We start from the raw sequence: 19,425 nt of genomic DNA on the forward strand, positions 1-19,425 counted from the left end.
CAGATAAAATGAAAGGGAAGAAATAAGTTAGTACCATAGTACCAATCCAGACACATGTAGGAAGCGGAGATAAAAGCCCTCACTCCGCAAATCTAATCTGAGGGCATGCAGCACTCTCTAGCATTCAGGCAGTGAATGTAGTCATCTTACTCACTAATTTTCACTCATCTTCTGGAGGCCAAAGTGGATAAAATTCCCAGCGATCAGAACAAAGCAGTGGAAGTATTCACTAATTGTTCAGTGGGAAAGGCAGTGACAGTACTGATTAGAGTGTGGCATGGAGATTTCCATTTCCTACATACTCCAGTTTTCTGTTAGCACAAAGAATTGGGTTGGATACATACATAATCCTGAAAGTCTCCTTGAGAACAGCCTTTGACCTTAGCCGATTACTCACTGGGGATGTGAGTCCAGCACATGGCTTCTAGCAGGATGCACTCTGAATCTGCCAGGGCCCATTGTGCAGTCTCAAGGTCAGGATGACCTACAGTATCAGACAGCTTTTGCCAAGTCAGCTTTTGCTCCTGACAGAACAATGGAAGAGGGAGAGCTGTTAATTCACATTTTCTCCATCCATTTGACCTATGCACATCCTACTTGCTTGTACTTGCAAAACGGAATGCTCCAGCAGCCCAGGACACTTTGCCAAGTCCCCGCTGGGACTCTTGGTTTGTTCTTTTTTGCCTGTCTTTCTTCCATTTCTTACGTGGCAAACTTACCAGAAGAGGTGCAGCTGGGCCGTTACCACCTCTGTGGCTTCTTTTCTGAGTCCCTCAACCAGAGTGCATTACTTTCTTGCATATCACATCTTGTGTCTATAATTTCCTCATAGAAATCGTCACACCACTGGAGGCATCTGATGATTTTCTGTCCATTCATCACCATGCTATATTGATCTTTGTAGCCAGAGCCCCAGCTCACTGCCTAACAATAAGTAAAGTAAGCAATTCAAGAGGTCTTTGTTTATGACTAATCAAAAAAATGTGATTATGGATTACTCTATAAAAACAAATATTACAGGCCAGGCACAGTGGCTCATGCCTATAATCCCAGCACTTTGGGAGGCCGAGGTGGGCGGATCACAAAGTCAAGAGATCGAGACCATCCTGGTCAACATGGTGAAACCCCGTCTCTACTAAATATACGAAAATTATCTGGGCATGGTGGTGTGCGCCTGTAGTCCCAGCTACTAGGGAAGCTGAGGCAGGAGAATTGCTTGAACCCAGGAGGCGGAGGTTGCAGTGAGCCAAGATCGCACCATTGCACTCCAGCCTGGGTAACAAGAGCTAAACTCCGTCTCAAAATAAATAAATAAATAAATATTACATCAAATCATAATTATTACATTAAATTAAATAAATTATTAATTTAAATATTACTCCCCAAATCTGAAAACATACCATATATTCACATTTACTAAAAGAAAGAAAAAGTTTAAGCAAAAAAGAAAGAGGTAGGCCCTGTGTGGTGACTCACACCTGTAATCCCAGCACTTTGGGAGGCCGAGGCGGGTGGATCACCTGAAGTGGGGAGTTAGAGACCAGGGTGACCAACATGAAGAAAACCCTGTCTCTACTAAAATTACAAAAATTAGCCAGGTATGGTAGCGCATGCCTGTAATCCCAGCTACTCGGGAAGCTGAGGCAGGAGAAACGCTTGAACTCAGAATGCAGAGGTTGCAGTGAGCCAATATGGCACCATTGGATTCCAGCCTGGGTGGCAGAGCGAGACTCCATCAAAAAAAAAGAAGGAAGGAAAGGAGGGATGGAGGGAGGGAGGGAGGGAGGAAAGAAGGAAAAAAGAAAGAAGGAAGGAAGGAAAGAAGGAAGGAAGGAAGGAAGGAAGGAAGGAAGGAAGGAAGGAAGGAAGGAAGGAAGGAAGGAAAAAAAGAAAGAAGCAAAGGGGAGGAAGAATAAAGCTTTGCTAAGGAATGTATGCAGGTAGCATCTCATTCTAGAAGCCAAATAGAACTTGTGGTCCTTCACTACTTACAGCTATCAGGGAAAATATAGGCAGAAAGCTATCAAAAACAGGGTGAATAACCAATTTCATGTTCAAAGGGGCTGAGAGTGGGAAGGCACCTGGAGCTTAAAGGCAGTTCAGGGATTTCAAGGCTGAGAAAATGGATGTGTGCCTTGCTAGCCTCATCCCTGATCAAGATTAGATCCCTAAGTTCAAGATTAGAGCTGTCTGGCCTCTACTGTGGGTGGAGCAACAGAATCTAGATGAAGAGAAGTGTCTGTCAAACAAGTACCATTTCCACATGCTCAGCTTCTGGAATACAGTAGAAATAATGCTTTGATACAGTAAGATCCATACAACACATGATTTATGAAAAATTTCTTGTACAACCTCTTTAAAAAGTAATTTGGCATCATTCTCTAAAGGTATGCCTATAGATATTCTAATATGTACTCTATAACCTAAAAATTCCACCATTAGGAGAAAAATTCTTGCACAGGAGCAAGAGAAGTCATGTACCAGAACATTCACAGCTGTACTTTTGTAATAGAAGAAAAACAAACGGAGATCTCCATCATCTGGAGAATAGATAGAATATGAACTATACAAATGAAAAAAATATTATATAGCAGTAAGAATGAATTAACTGTAGACACAGACAACGCTATGGGGGAATCTTAGAAACAAAAACAAAAAAGAAGTTGCAGATGGCAATGCTTAGAATGATTATTTTTTTATTAAGCCCCTAAATAAGGAAAGTTGAGATGTTATTTAGCAATATGTACACGTGTATTAAGACCACTGGGGAAAAAAAGCAAGAAATTTAAGCAGTGGGGTATGTAAGAGGATGGAACTGAGGAGCACACATGTAATTCTGACAGTTTACAGGTATGCATTTTTTGCTATGCTTTTGACAAACATATGTTACATGCTTTATTCTGTATCAGTAGAATATTATATAACATTAAATTAATATCTATTACTAGAGGGCGTTTTTGAAAATGTTTTATATCTAGAAGCTTTGCTATCTATTGTGCCACCATAGAAGAATAGACAGGTAAAAAATCAGATATAGAATGATTTTTTTAATAAACCATTCTTTTTTACTTGAAAGATGAGAAAATCAAGGCACAGGGGCTCAATTAATTTACTCAAAGTTACTCAACAAACTAATGTCATTTTTATTTCCTTCATTAGCCAATAACAATCACTTGAGCTGTTTTTACTTGAGGAAACAAACAGATAAAATCACGGTAAACTTTTCACTAGCTGAAACAATATTCCAAAAGGTCTCAGATTCAGATTTTTATAGCAAGCAATTTTTTTTCCTTGGGAAGAGTCTCTCTTTGAAGATTTCCACAATAAACTGGCAGAACAAAAGACAGAGGCTACCAACGTTCTGGAAATATTTAGGGGTTGTTTCCTACTAGAACACCCTTTACTCTCCCCATGTGAAATACAGAGAATTAAGGTTCCACTGAGACCTTAGGGATACAGCTATCAAAGGAAAAGTTTGAAGGTCCAACATGTATCATATTTGTAATAAATGACAAAAGACCGAGTCAACTGGAATTGCCTTTGAAGTAATTTTGCTATATTTCATACCTGGTTTAATCATAGCATAACACAGAGCTAAACAGGAAAATCTTGCAAAAAAAAAAAAAAGACTATAAGAGGCATTTCTCTATATGTAGCCAACGTCACACTAGATGCCATGGAAGTGGAGAAGCTCCCCCTTGGAGTGGGAGTGCTCAGCTACACCAGCCTGGGGCTGTGCTTCATGTAATTGCTAGCCAGTGTGGCTCACAAAGGACACATCTCCAAGGGCCCTGGAGCCCGCAAGTTCTATGAAGAAAAAGAAAGGGAAAACCTGGAGGATTTGTCCTTGGCATGCTCAACTGTGAGGAAGATCTGGTTCAGTTTGTCTCTTCCCGAAACTTCCCATGGAAAATGTCACGTCTCTGTGAAAAGGCAACTCTTCCCATGTTTACAAAAAGGCATAGAGATTCAACTGTCTTCTGGAAGGAGTCAGCAGGGGCAGAATTAACACAGAAAGGATAAATTCATATCCTTGACACAAAACAAAAAGGAGGGGGCTTAACATGATATGGTGGAAGAATGGTGGAACACTTTGAAGCACATGAAATGCTTAAACGAGAGTTCACAGAGGAAGCTACTATTATACAATGAATGTAAGCGCATCAGTTGCCACTCTAACCATACATTAAAAAGAGGTGTAGATAGACTGAAAGAGAAAGGGATTTCCCCCATTGTCTTTTATTAAACAGCTTTATTAAAGTACAAGTGGTGTACACTGAACTTTACATATTTAAAGTATACAGCTTCATAAGTTCTAACATATGTATCCCTCCATGGAACTGCCATCACAATCAAGAAAATGAACATATCCATCTCTGCCAAAAGTTTATTCATGCCTCTTGGTAATCCCTCCTTTGCAATACTCCCTCCCATGCCTAGGGAACCACTGATCTGCCATACAGATTAGTTTGCATTTTCCAAGATTTTATATAAACGAAACCGTGACATTTTCATTTTGCATAATTATTTTGAGATTAATCCATATTTTGGTTCATAAGGTAGTCTAATTCCTTGGCATCACTGAGTAATATTCCTTTGTATGCATATATCTAGTCTGTTTATTCATTCACCTACTAGTGGACATTTGAGTCACATCCAGATTTTGGCTATAATCATTTATGTTAAAGTCTCTGTAGGACTTAGGCTTGTCAAATCAATATTGATGGTGACAGGGTCATTGTTAAGGGGCTGAGCTCCTGCACTAGGTGCAACAGACCAGACCAAACCTGAATAGAGTCAGAGTCACTTACGCTAGGAGCTATGAGGTAAAACTGAACAGAAGATTCACAAAAACTGATAGATACGGTCCCAACCTACTTGAATTGCCATGATAATGAAATCTTCTCTACTTTAACTATATAAGGAAAGTAACTTTGAAATGGCCAATCTGCTTTTTTCTGCTTTCTGAAGCTATTTTTCTACCTGCTTAGCTTAGCGGAGTGCCTTTCTTTTCATAGACAGGATGCTGGTCAGTTAACTGATCACTAATAAAGGCCAATTAAATTATTAAACTCAATTTGCTAAAATTGTGTTATATAGACAGATTTCATTTCTCCTGAGCAAAATACCTGGGAATGGAGCAGCTATATCATATGGTACATATATGTTTAATTTTTTAATATTAAACTGTTTTTCCAAAGTTGCTGTACTATTTTACATTCTCACCAGTAGTATATGAGGATTCCAGTTGCTTTACATCCTTCACAAACATTTGATATGGTCAGTCATTTTCATTTTGGTTATTCTAATAGATGTACAGTGGCATCTTCTTGGGTTTTTAATTTTCATTTTCTTAATGACAAATGATGCTGAATATATTTTTATGTACTTGTCTTTATATATTTCCTTTGGTGAAGTGCCCCTTCAGATCTTTTGTCCATTTTTTCATGGGGTTGTTTTCTTATTATTGAGTTTTGTGTTCTTTAAATATTTTGCATATAACTTCATCAGATATATAATTTTGTACCTATTTTCTTCCAGACTGTCATTTGTTTTTTCAATCTTTTTACTGTATTATCTAAAGTATGAGTTTTTAATTGTAATGAGATCCAACTTAACAAGTTTTTTTTAAATCGGTTGTGCTTTGGTGTCCTAGCTAAGAAATCTTTGCCTAAGCCCAAGCCAAAGGTCTTCATTTATGTTTTCTTTTACAAATTTCATAGTTTGATACTTAGGTCTATAATCTTTTTGAGCTAATGTTTATGTGTAGTGTGAGTTTCAGATTGAAGTTGTTTTTTTGTTTTTACTTATGAATATACCATTGTTGAAAAGGAAGAGTAGTGCCATTTGTTGAAAAGACTATCTCTTTACACTAATGACCGCTATACTTCGTCACAGATCAGTTGTCCGTGTATATTTGCTTCTATTTCTGGGCTATGTTGTTTCATTGAGCTATTTGTCAGTCTTTATACAAATACCACAGTGTCTTGATTACAGTAGCTTTATAAATAAATCTTGAAATTAGATAATATTAGTCCTCCAACTTTGTTCTTTTGGTCAAAGTTGTTTTAGCCATAGTTTGTCTTTTGCATTGGCATATAAACTTCAGAATCAGCCTGCTAATTGCTAAGGTTTTGATTGACATTGCCTTTAATCTGTAGATCTACTCAGAAAAAAAAAACTGACATCCTAACAATATTAAGTATTCTTGTAAATATGGTTTAACTTCATTTATAAAGGTCTTCTTTAATTTCTCTCAGTGTATAGATCATCCTCATTTTTTATCAGCTTTGACTCTAAGTACATTATATTTTATTCACTTTAAAGGAAATTTTCTTTCAATTTCTGATTTTTTATTGCTAGTATATAAACTTACCTTTAGTTCCAGTAGCTTTTTTTGTGTGTGAATTCTATCAAATTTTCGAGAGCTGAGAATAATGATAATCTTACTTCTTTTTCAATCTGAATGCCTTTTATTTCATTCATTTATTCATTTTTGGTCTGGTTACACTGTCTAGTACCTTCAGTATAATGTCGAATAGAAGTGATGAGAGCAGATTTTTCTGGAGTCTTCCTGATCTTATACCTATAGATCATTTTAAAAGCACCATCTCTTTTCTTCAATCTCCACCTCATGCTTAAAGTGCCTGCAGATGCTATGCTGAGTCTATCACGGGACAGGATGATTTACTTCCCTTTAACCAGGAAGCAATCTTTTGTAGAAGCCTTCCCTGGATGAAGCTCTAGAGATGTATTGCAGGTGCTCCTGTCTTCAAGAAGGAAGCCCCGTACAACACATTCAATGAGGCAAATCTACATTCTGCCATACAAGCTTTATAAAAAAGATGATCAATAATCTGGAGTTTCCTGAATACCACTGAGGACTTTAAATCAGGACAAGGGAAAATATTAACTGTGATATTTATGGCACTTTCCCATACAGTGCTGATAGCAAGTTGCTGCTGAGCCTTGTTCTCTTGGGGGTGGCAGATGTGCATGTTTGTGATTCAAAACAAGAATCAAGGAGACGCCTTCTTGTCCCTCTGTTCTGTTTAAATGTCCTTCTCCTGTAAACCATGTCTCTGGAGGGCAGACAGCAGGCTCTGGGGAGCTGCCCAGGGTAGTTTTATTTCTCTTTCACTTTATTCTTGCTTAAAGACACCAGATTACCCCCAAAGCCAATTTCTTGCTAATTTTTTGCTTATCCACCAAAAACAATGGAGATTGTCAGTTAACATATTTGGACTGAAGAAACATGATAAAAGTCACAACAAAGTTTATCATGATCGTCAAAAGAAATGAGGAAATATAACCTTACTTTAAAAAACCAAAGTCTTCCTTTGAAATTTGGGAGTGAAGGGAAACATTGATATTTGTCTTTATCGCTTTAGAACTTAAAAGGAATATATTGGACTCTACTATTTAACTGCCAAATCCGACATTTGTATCCATCTGGACATTTTAAAACAGATCCCTGAGCCAGTCAGTCAGAATTGGCAGTTGGCTGTATAATCACACCTGCATATGGTGCAGGATTTTTTTTTAATGGGCAACAGTTAGAGCATGAAAGTCTTGCATGATGTGCCTTCATCGAGAACGCGCTGAAACGTGCTTGCACGTGTAAATAATTATATTTTAAAGCTGTTAGCAAGCCTTTGTTCTTTTCTTCCCACAAATCAAATTAGTTGGGGATACAGTTCATTTTGAAATTATTTGAAAAATATTTTGGTGTTCTAAAATTTTCTTTGTACCAAAGCTTTGCAAAGTTAAAAGGAAAGCCACAAACCTTCACAATGAGTAAAGAAAAAAAATTGCATAAAACCAACCACAAATTCAGTACGATAAGCACTCATGCTTATACGAGAGTGGACGTTAAGCAGTGTCTATAAGCACATGTCAACCTCCATGTACAGTTTAGCTTCTCATTGAACAGGAAGATAATCATTAATGCTTATATATCTATGGAGAATGCCAGATTCAAAAAGATTACATTTATCTCAGTCCAATTCAGGCTGCAAAGTATCTCCTTGATCTTTCTTGTAAGTACAAGTCTAACATTACTGCAGCTCCATCCAGGTGTGAAGTTGTGTGATGGGGGCAACTCTTCGAGATTATTTTCAAAGGAAGCAAAGGTAATGGGAAAGGGAGCCTCGTTACTTGGGAAAGCCCAGTAAGAAACTGTCTTCAACCACCTCCCCTGCCTCCTTTGCTAGTAAATGGGACCAGTGTGGGAAAGACAATGAGATAATCTACAAAATCACCTGAGATAGTCTTGTTAAGGTGACCCATTCACTCTTGCCACTCTGCTTCTTAAAAATAATATCAACCATGTGAATATCCTATGTAGTGTGGTCTAGTCTCTAGGAAGGAGAGCCCATCTAAACTTAGCTTTCAGGAATGCTTCAGTAACTGCTGACCACCAACATGGAAGGGGACATCCAGGAAAAATAAAAAATGAGCAATTGTATTTAAAATGCAGAGTAGAGTGCCCATAGGTAATGCCTGACTCCCATGTTCAAGGCATCTGTGGTAACTTGATCATGCTGGGCTTTTTCTTCTCCTCCGTCTCCCCACCACTCTCTCCTTTTCTCTGATTTCCATCTTCCTATCTGCCCCCTGGCTGCACCGTCAGTTCCTGACACCAAAAGCCCTTGTTACTGTTTGTGCACAGAAAACACTCTTGAGAAATTAGATACCTAATGTAAAAGAGTTTAGTCATCAAAAAGCACCATTCGAAAATAAAATAATTTTTTTTTTACTAAATTTAGGTCTCTGTCATTGGTGACTGTAAAAGCAGATATGTGAAATTATAGGCAAAAAGTCACGCTTGGTTTTTTGACCCCCAAAATAAGTGGAAAAATATCACTTTATGATGTTTCTTACCAGACAGTGAAGGAATCATCCATGCCTCTCTAAATGGGAAGGGCTTTTATGATTTAGACAGGGAAAGTATCAGTACACAATATTTTATAATCATCACAAATAGGACATGAGCCCTTGAGCCTGAAGAATATGTGTACTGATGAAAAGGGTGGGGATAAGATTTAGACAAAAAGCTGTTCTTAACTAAGTTCATAACTTTGGATTACATGGTAGTTTCCTTCAGACTAATTTTTTTTCTGATGATACAAATCAAATTCTTATGGAAAGGGCTCATACTATTTCAGCTCAATTCGGTCCCTTTGGGAACAATCAATGATGGGCATGGACATGAATTTATACTTTACAAGCGGGATCAGGCAGAGTTCAGTACAGATAACAGAATCACTCTAGCGGTTTTAAGAGGTAAAGTACTTAAAGGAAATTAAATGCTTACAAAATGGGTAGGAGGGCTCTGGGCTGAATGCATGAATGACTTGTAAAAAAACACAGCAGAACCTGCCCACCAGGAAACTGCTGTCTCCATTGTCATGTCATCAGGGACTCAAGAAATCAGTGAACCTCTCTCCCAACTACAGGCTCCAGTTCCACGACTCTTCTGCTGGGATCCACCCCAGAACAACCAATGCCCCACCTCTTGATGCCTGTGAAACAGAAAATGAAGCCTGGCACTCCTGAAACGCTGCTTCAGAGAAACCACGACTGGTGTCTTCCTCTTATTCATGTGTGCTTTGCAAATCATGCTTAGACACATATGCTTGAAGGAAGACATAAGTTAGTTGGGAAATACAGTATTTAGTTCCTGGTCTTTAGCGTGACATGTGAGTGGTTCTCGAACTTTGCTGCAAATTAGAACTTCCTGGGGAGTTTTCAGAATCCAAACACCCAGGCTATACCTCAAAACAGGCATATCAAAATCACTAGGGAGTCAGTATATTTGTTTTTTAAAATACACTGCAGGTGGATCTCATGTGTAGCCAGTGCTAAACCAGAGATGCTGGCATGGCTTCTCAAAATGTATTGTATTCATGAATGATCCTGGTATTTTGAAAAAAATGCAGGATCTGCATTTTTCGGTTAGTGCAAGTTAGGACCCAAGATTAATTATACATTTTTAAGAAGCTCTCAGTCAGTGTCAATGCTGATGCAGATTACGCTTTGAGCAACACAGATGGACAGCAGTTCTCAAACTGTAGTGTGCATCAGAATCACCTGGAGAGTTTGCCAAAACACAGATTGCTGAGGCCGTTGGTTTGGGGCCTAAGAATGTGAACAAATGCTTAGGTTTCTAACAAGTGGCTTAGATGATGCTGAAGCTGCTGTTCTGGAAACCACAGCACCACCTGATGCAAAACCTTTTACAAGGGAGTTGGAATGAAGTTGAGTGAGCCAATTGCTAGATCTGCAACAGGTGGCCACCATGTGGAGTTGCTAATGAATTCATAGTGTGTATTCCATTTGGATCCAATAGACAGAGGGGCACTCTGAGGAGTAAGTGAAATGCAATTACTTATTCAAAACCCAGTTACCTTTATTTGCCTTCCTTTCATCCATGAAATTACTGGTGACCTAGCTAGGGAGAACTCATGGAAACGTATAGCTGTGTGGTAGAAGCAAGGAGAAAAAAAGAGAACGCTTATTTTCCACGTCCCAATAAACAGATAGGACTATTCATCTCCACATTTTACTCTTTGGAAAATGAAAGCAAAGTATATGAATGATAAATGAGTGGTGGAGATAAATAATCTGTAGCTTACATGATTCCCATGGGAAGAGATTTCAAGTGACATCCAGCTCACTGCTAATTCATTAGGCACACATCAGATGCTGGGTATTATGTCTTCACTGCAATGCACTCAGAGTTGGGGGATGAGGGGGTGAGTAGATTTCTGAATGCATCACTAGCCAACAATTTTTAAAAAGGGTTTTATCATAAACTAGGAAAATAAAACAGGTGTACAGCAATAATAGTTTTCAAATGATGTGTCTCACTGTAAATTATCATATTAGATGGAGTTTTTTCATAAATTATTTTATTTCTTCCATGATGATTTAAAGGGACTATCTTCAAACCAGTACAAATATTTCATAAATAATATCTGGCCATTTTCTTTTTTTTTTTTTCTTGAGGCAGAATCTTGCTCTGTCGTCCAGGCAGGAGTGCAGTGACATGATCTTGGCTCACTACAACCTCTGCCTCCCGAGTTCAAGTGATTCTCCTGCCTCAGCCTGCTGAGTAGTTGCCACCACACACAGCTAATTTTTGTATTTTTAGTTGAGATGAAGTTTCACTGTGTTGGTCATGCTGGTCTCGAACTCCTCACCTTGTGATCCACCTGTCCCTCTTTCCCAAAGTGTTAGGATTACAGGTGTGAGCCAACACACCTAGCCTATCTGGCCATTTTCCAACCAATTGAGTAATTCATTGCACAATAAAACAGCTCACACCCTTCAGCAAGAAATACATTAAACTTGAACACTAAAGACATTACATAATGAATTAGGACACAATTAAAATTTGCTTTAAATAGTTCTTTGGGAGAGAGGACATCACACTTCTACTTATCAAAGAGTAATATTTTTACCGTCCAGAGGCCTTTTACTATTTAACACTGATTATGCCATGAATTCATAGCAAATAGGTTCCAGCAGCTCAGGCTCCTTCCCCTTTGTTCTCACACCGTGTGCTTCTCTGGGTGGAGCAGGCTGGCCCTTCAGTTGAGCCCAGGTCCCTTTCTCTTTGTCTTCTTCCTTTTTTTCTCTCATTTTCCTTCATGCATTTCAGGAAGCTATCTCGGCTCTTAGAGTTCTTAATGTGTTCAATATGCACATTGATTCTCTCGGCAAGAATCTTGCCCTCAACTTGTTTACAACAATGGCAGCAGCATGCTGGTGACACTGTAGACTCTTCTGGTTTAGCCATGGTAACACTCGTGGGGCATTCCTTTTCAAAGGGTACCTTGATGTCTGCAATGTCACCTTTCTCATAGGTTCATATATACGTGGCCAAAGGAACAACTCCATGTCTTCTAAAAGGCCTAGAGCACATATACCTCATGCCTCCCCTGCTTCCCTTTTGTTCGTCATTTTGGCAAATTAATGGAAGATGGCAGTTCTGGCTGAAAACATCGGATAGAGTTTTACTCCTAATCATAGTTTGGGATCACTACTTACTCTTTAGTAGGACATCTACTACCTCCCCATTTTCCCCTCTTCTACATCACATCTACAGACACCCAAAATAGAGGTCCAGTCTCTCAACACGGTTACTGCGTAAGCTGAATGAACCTGAGAATACCATCGTGATCTGAGTCCCCATGGTCTCCATGGTCTCCACTGACTGAGGAATTGAGATAGATAGGCATGTGGACTTGAAATGCAGGAACATTCAATGACGGGGTGAAAGAACACCGGGTGGGAAGAACGCTTAACCAGTAGGTTCTGATTCTTTTCTTCAGTGTCAATTCAAAATGACTACAGTGGTCTTCCCCTAACTTGCCCGCAGTGATTCAAAGCATTTTCTCTCACTTTAGCAGAAAGTCTATTGAAACTACTGAAATGCACAGTATACTCCTAGGCTTGGGAATGTAAACCTGTATGAGAGTGAGTTGTTTTTACTCACAACCCTCCTGCCCTCTTAATACCAAATGAGAGATGTTGTGGTTTTGGTTATTTTTTTTCTCACAGGAACCAGTTCTCTGATTCTCCTGGCACAAACTGGGCATTCAACAATTCTATTCCATTCTGACACTAGCTACCGAGAGTCGGTGCAGATGCCACAGGTTAAGGGCCCAGTCCCACACGACTGCCCTTCCCCATTCCAGATGCTATCCACAAGTCCCAGGTCTCCTGAACCCCTGACCACCCAGCTATAGATCAGGAGTTTCCATAACCCCCTCCTAAGGCTCAATAATTTACTAGAAAGGATCACAGAGCTTGGGAACATATTTTACTTACATCTCCCGGTTTATGTAAAAGGATACAGTACAGAAATAGCCAAATGGAGAAGATGCAGAGGACAAGGTACAGGAGGTGTGGAGCTGTCCATGGAGCTTCCATGCTCTTTCTGGCATGCCACCCTCTAGCACATCAATGTGTCCACCAACCTAGAAGCTCCCGAACCCCCAGCATTTAGGATCTTTTATAGGGGCGCTTCATTACATAGGTGTAATTAACTAAATCATTAGCTATGGGTGATTAACTCAGTCTCCAGCTCCTCTCCCAGAAGTAGGTCTGAAAGTCCCAACCCTCTAATCATGTCTTGGTCTTTCTAGCAAAAAAGAAAGACCAAGATCCTGAAACTATCTAGGGACATACCAAGAGTCACTTCATTAGAACAAAAGACACTCCTATCACACTTATCACTCAGGAAATTCCAAGCACTTTAGGAGCTCTATGCTAGGAACTAGGGACAAAGACCAAATATCTTTCCATGACACCACAGACAGAGGCTACAACCTCTGAAGTTCTTGCGACCAAGTTTTAGAGGTAGGATGTGGACATAATGATATAATTAACAATACAGTGATGCATTATCTTTGCGTATTACAGACCCAAAGTGTTATAAGCATTCATAAAAGAAAGTATTCAATGGCCAAGGGCTAGAATAGCCTGGATCAACCCAACCTCTAGGGTGGGTGTGAGGTTATTGCACTTACTCCATGCCAGGTTAGGCACAAACACAAGGAAAGAAAACACTGAAGCTCACTTTTTCTAATCTGAGCAATGTTAGGTGGAGGAAAGAAGTAACATCAGGAGTGAAGTAAGATGCCTAGATTTCAAACTCCCAGTCTCCACTCTGTGCTGGAAACCTGAAGAGAGGAGCCTGACAGGGAGGCAGGAGACAGGAAGCTTTAGAAACATTACAAGAGTGGCGTTGAAAGACACTGAACTGCCCTTCTAGTCTCAGTGAAGAGTAACCCGTGGCCCTTCCGAGAAATCTCAGCCTGTCCACACCAACAGTGATAGCACTGGAGAAGGCAACAGAAAGAAAGACAGTGCAAGAACATTTCAGTCACCACACCTTGCAAGGGGTGCAGAGGCACCCAAGATGTGGCCTGCGGAGTCTGTGAGGAGACGCAGAGGTGCCGAGACAACCTGTCAACAGCAAAGGGTCAGAAAGGAACGGACGATGCTTCTGTGGGCAGAAAATTCAAGATCTATAAAAATGAAAAGCACCTGGAGGGATTGAGGAACACTCCATAAAGCCAGGCAGTCATCCTCAGCAGGAATCGATCAAATGGGCAGACCGCTCTGGCCATTTCTGCTGTAAAGGCCAGTGACAATCCAGAGGTCACACCAAATGTTTAGTCAGATGAGAGAATTTCAAGGGAGAATCCCTCCCTTCTTTATCAAACTGGTAAGTTCAGAGGAGAATGTAGACGTGTTCTATGATCCTAAGAGAAAAGACATGGCTGGGTATCTAGATACAGGTTAAGCAAAAATATAAAAGTAAAAATTGGAGCTATGCTAGTGAATGAAAACTCAGGGGCAGTGTAGGCTGAGCCAACCACGTGGGAAGAAGGAGTGGAGCTGTCAAAGACAGAGAGGCTGCCACAGTCAACTTTCACCTCCACATTTTGTTGTAGGAAATTGAAGCTCAAAGGCAGGATGGATGGCAGTTTGTGATTTGAAAAGATGATGCCCAAAATCTATTGCCAATTCACTATTCACACATCAGATGCTAGGAGTTGTGTTATCAACACCATGTGGCAAGAAAACTTCATTAAAAAAACCTTCTAAATGTTATCATTGTATTGTCGGTTAATGATTATTAAAGAGAGACAGCAGAACAGCTTTAGGGTAGTTGAATGCACACATAGCAGTTAAGGAAGAGGAGAGCTTTATGAAAGAGCAAGTGGTCAACCATGCTGAATGTCCTGGGGAGCCTGCAGTCTAAGCTAAGGCCACTTAAGAGATGGAGAGAGAAGCAGCACAAAAAACACGTGGGTGGGAGGGGAGGGCCAGAGGGAACAAAAACATTTCCACTAATAGAATACATTTTCCAGTTGAAAAGAAAGCGGATGTATTTCAAAGGGTTCCGAGAAGGTTTTTAAAATCACTGATAACTTAACATCGATTTTATGGGTTCTTACTAAGTTAGGAAAACCTGGTTCGGACATACAAAGAGAAAACAAGGACCTGGAATAGGAATGATAGTGGATGTAAGTGAGAGAAAGGAAAATGCTGGAGGGAGTGAAGCTCCGGAGGCAGAAAGAGGGTGTTTAAGAAGGTGGGTAGTGAGGGAGGTGAACTCCTCTTCCAAAAGAGCAGATGTGGAGGAGAGCCGAATGGAATTATAGACCATGACCTGTGGACCAGGAGGCTGTCCTTGCTGATGACACAATTCTGTAAGCTTAGCTCCATTAACACGTTGGGCCAGACTTTTTGTCGTGGGGCTGTCCTGTGCAGGCGGTTTAGCGGCATTCTTGACCTCTACCCTCTTAAGGCCAATATTGCACCTCCAGCTGTGACCATCAAAGAGTCTCCAGACATTACCAAGTATCTTCTGGGGAAGGCAGGCACGAAATTACCCTTAGTTGGGAACCACTGGGTCAGAGACATGGCTGGGTGGCACCCCAGTGAGGAAGCCGCTCCCATATCCCAGAAGGCCTGAAACCTCCAAGAGATAAATTCATACAGGGCAAAGGAAAATGTGAGTGTTCAGGACACTGGGATAAAAACTGAGGTGTGGTTTATTAAAAATGGAGAAGGGGCTTTAAACACTCTAGGAAAACCTCCTTCACTCTGCTGTGGTGTCTGGATGCAGCCAGGTCACAGTGCCTAGTTGGAGCAATTCACTACCTTTTCAAAAAGGTAGTCACGTGTCTTGCAAAATCCTTGCCTCTGGTACATATGCTGTGGTAGCTGAGATTTACGGTTAACACAACTCTGCTTTTGTATAATTATGTAATCTAATTTTTATGTTCAAAAGTCACATGGGATGTTTGTTGACAGTTAATTATTGCAGCTGCTGACATTTAAAACTGGACATGAAGGGGCTAGAGGAAGGCACATACTGCCACAAAGTGGGTCCTTACAACCTCCTAGAGCCCCAAGGCCACATCTCTGTCACATGTCCTGGATGGTGACTGTGGCCACCAGGCCAAGGCAGATGTCTCTGGGTGAGTGTGGTTAGTCTCCCTGTTCCTGGGGTAATTCAGTGGGATAGAGATGGGAAGACCTAAATTACAAGAATGGAGCCTCCCTCTTTTCTGAACCAAACTGATAAGAAGAATAAGTTTACTATTTTCAGCTGTTAAGCATAGTGATATAAGCCACTATGTGGCAAGGAGCTATCTCTTATTCTATATCCCCTTCCCCAATCACTCCTAATGTCCATCCTCAGCTGCCTCAAAATGATTAGTGACAGGGACTATTGGAAATTCATTTCTTCACTTACTAGGCATCTTCAGCAGCTAAGCTACAAATTCTTCCCCCACCTCAGTAATACATAAGACAGGATTAGGAGCCTTCCCCAGGCCCTGGACAAAACCATGCATGTTATGTTTTTGTTTTGTTAGATATATGGTTACACACTGTTTATCAAGCCAGAGGCACAAGATGGCAGACATGGACTGAGAAAGCTGGTGAGAAGAGCAAAAATTCCCCTCTCCTAGTGATTTTGATCGAGGTAACTTTTCTTGTCTACCTTTACAGAGGGAAATATCTCTAAAGAAACTGAAATAGAGTTACCAAGAAGAAACACTTCTCACCTTCCACTAAGCCCATCCTGCCACTCACAAAAATTTATTTTTCCAGAATCCTCATTGCATTGTCACTCTCACACTTGAAAATAATCTCTTGTGATGACATGAGAAAGGGTACTATAGGGAAAATAACACTGGATTCATTCATTCATTCATTCATTTGATGACCTATATTGATGGAGCATCCATCACTGTTTTCGGCTCTGAGGATGAACAATGAATAAGACCTGGAATGTCCTGCCCTCCCAGTTTGTGACAGGAACATGTGGTGCTAATCATCATTCTGCTGTGAAAAGCTATTGGTCTTTAGGCCATTTTTATTCATAAAATGAAAAGCAAAAACTTCTCATCTTAAGGCCTATTCTATCTTTAGCATTCACCATTTGGTGGTTGGTCTACATTTTTATATTTATATTTTTTCCAACTTTAATTTTAGTTTCAGGGGGTGCAAGTTCACGTTTGTTGCATGGGTAAATTGCGTGTCACTGAGGGTTGAGGTATAAAGGTTCCTGTCACCCAGGCAGTGAGCACAGTACCCAATAGATGGTTTTTCAGCTCTTAACCCCTTCTCTCTCTTCCCGTTCTTATATTCCTTAGTGTCTGTTGTTCCTATCTTGATGTGTATGTGTACCCAACGTTTAGCTCCCACTGAGACGAGAACATGTGCTATTTCCTTTTCTGTATCTGTGTTAGTTTGCTTAGGATAATGGTCTCCAGCTGCATCCATGTTGCCACAGCAGCAGGTCAAAACACTGGGTTTATGCTATAGATTGAATTCAGGCCCTTCACCTGAAAATGTATTAGGTTGGTGCAAAAGCAATTGCGGTTTTTGTCATTACTTTCAATGGCAAAACTGTAATTATTTTTGTGCCAATTATATACTCAAGTTTTAACTCCCTAATACCTGAGAATGTGATAGTATTGGGACACAGGGCCTTCAGAGGAGTGATTATGCTAAACTAAGGTCATTAGGATGGGCCCTAATGCATTATGACAGGTGTCCTTAGAACAAGAGGAAATTTGGACACAGACAAGTACAAAAGATAGATGATGTGAAGACAGAGAAAAGACAATCATCTGCAAGTCAAGGTCGGTTTTCAGAAGGAACCAACCCTGCCAACACCTTGATCTTGAACTTTCAGCCTCAGGAACTGTGAGAACGGAAGTTTCCATTGTTCAAGTCACATGGTCTGCTTGTGGTACTGTGTTTCTCTGGGTTTTGTTTGTTTAAATCACGTAACGGTGCACATTTCTTTAACAGCAAAGCCCTCGGAGGTCGTTCCTCCCTGAGTGAGAGCCAGAGTCCAACACCACAGGGAGAATAACTGGAGTCAAAGGCCCTGGTTAAATTATTTAAAGTAAGAAATGGTTATTCTCACATGGGTTTTTTTTTTCCCCCTGAAAAACAATCAAGGGACTCAAGTGGAGGGAATCAGCTATGACTGAAGGCAGGTACTTGGCCTCCAGGGGAAGAGCTGGGAATTGGGCCTGAGGACCTCCTACCTTTTTTCTTCCCATTCCCTCACTTAATCCAGCAACCACATCACCCTGCCGTGTTCTATCATGTTCCACCACCCATACCATTCCCCTCACTCTAAGAGGATGCCAATTTGTATTGGTCTTATTGTTATAGAACAAATAAGTCTGTGGTACTTTTTATGGCAACCCTAGCAAACTAACACAGTGTATATCGACTCACTTGGAAGCACTTTTCAGATGATACCGACACCTAGTCCTAAGGCCCCAGAGTGAATGAAAATCTCCCAGCATCAGGGCACAGGCCAAATAAAAACTTTTAAAGCAGGTTAGCGTTTCATCTGATGGTACCAAAGTCAGAGGCACACTATACCTGCTTTAAAATTTAAAAAATTTAATTCTGTTGACTAGTGGGAAGACCAATGCTTCACTAGAATTTAGTTGGTTTAAATCAGTAGAATTTAGTGAAGCATTGGTCTTCCCACTAATCTACAGAATTTAGAGAAACACTGATCAGCAGCATCGGCACTGTTGCTGTCCCTTAGTCTTTTTGGGTGTGTTATCGACTTTCAGGATACATTTTCTGATCCTTCACATCATGTCGTGGGCTGAGTAAAATACAGAGCTAAAGAGGCAGCCTTTCCTGAGGCAGTCCCTGTCATGAATCATTTGACCTCATACCTCTCACTGTCTCCTGAACAAGGCAGAAAAATCGTGCACTGCTTGCTATATAGGGACGTTTTGAAATTTAATTACTAGATACTTGTCGAAGCGTTCCATAAAGTCTTTTGAAGAAGCAAATTCTCTGCCTGCAGAGCGTTGTTTAATATGGAAATATAGTCTGGAGGCCCTACAGGCTCCAATTAGGCTTAGCTCCCTTTTTATGCAATTTAAACACCACCTTCATCAACCTGAGGAATAACTAAAAGGGTAATAGGCTATAGTTAAGAACTCTGTGGGCATCCTGCCTCTCCCTCCCAATTCCTCTCTACTTTCCTCACCCCAATTGTTTCTGTGCATTCTTGTCAGAAAAGCTGACTAGCATCATTTCACATTAATGACGTCCTTGACACTTGGGTGTTATTATTCTGATGGAATGATCCTATGTTGACTTAAACATTAGTGAACTAATTGCCTTTATTATTGTTTTGACTACTGTTACCTTCTTGGAGTAGAGCCCTGAGGGAATGTACAAGGAAGTTGACTTGCACAGTTGACAGAACGTGAAGAAAGTTATCCAGAAGTCATAATTATCAAGAAGACTTGCATTACCTAGAAACCACGAAACGACCAAGCAGAGAGCGAGAGGTAGCAGGAATTTTGAAGGGGCAATTGATTCAAATGCCCTCCTTATCTTTGA

The 19,425-nt window shown here is 40.4% G+C and overlaps 1 long non-coding RNA gene across 7 annotated transcripts in view; it reads right to left on the reverse strand.

Moving 5' to 3' along the window:
* Positions 1–19,425, reverse strand: part of LOC118151525 (uncharacterized) — a 164,522-nt gene that overhangs the window by 8,244 nt on the left and 136,853 nt on the right. The window lies entirely within an intron of this gene.

Source organism: Callithrix jacchus, chromosome 2 (assembly GCF_049354715.1).
Source record: "Callithrix jacchus isolate 240 chromosome 2, calJac240_pri, whole genome shotgun sequence".
NCBI lineage: Eukaryota > Metazoa > Chordata > Mammalia > Primates > Cebidae > Callithrix > Callithrix jacchus.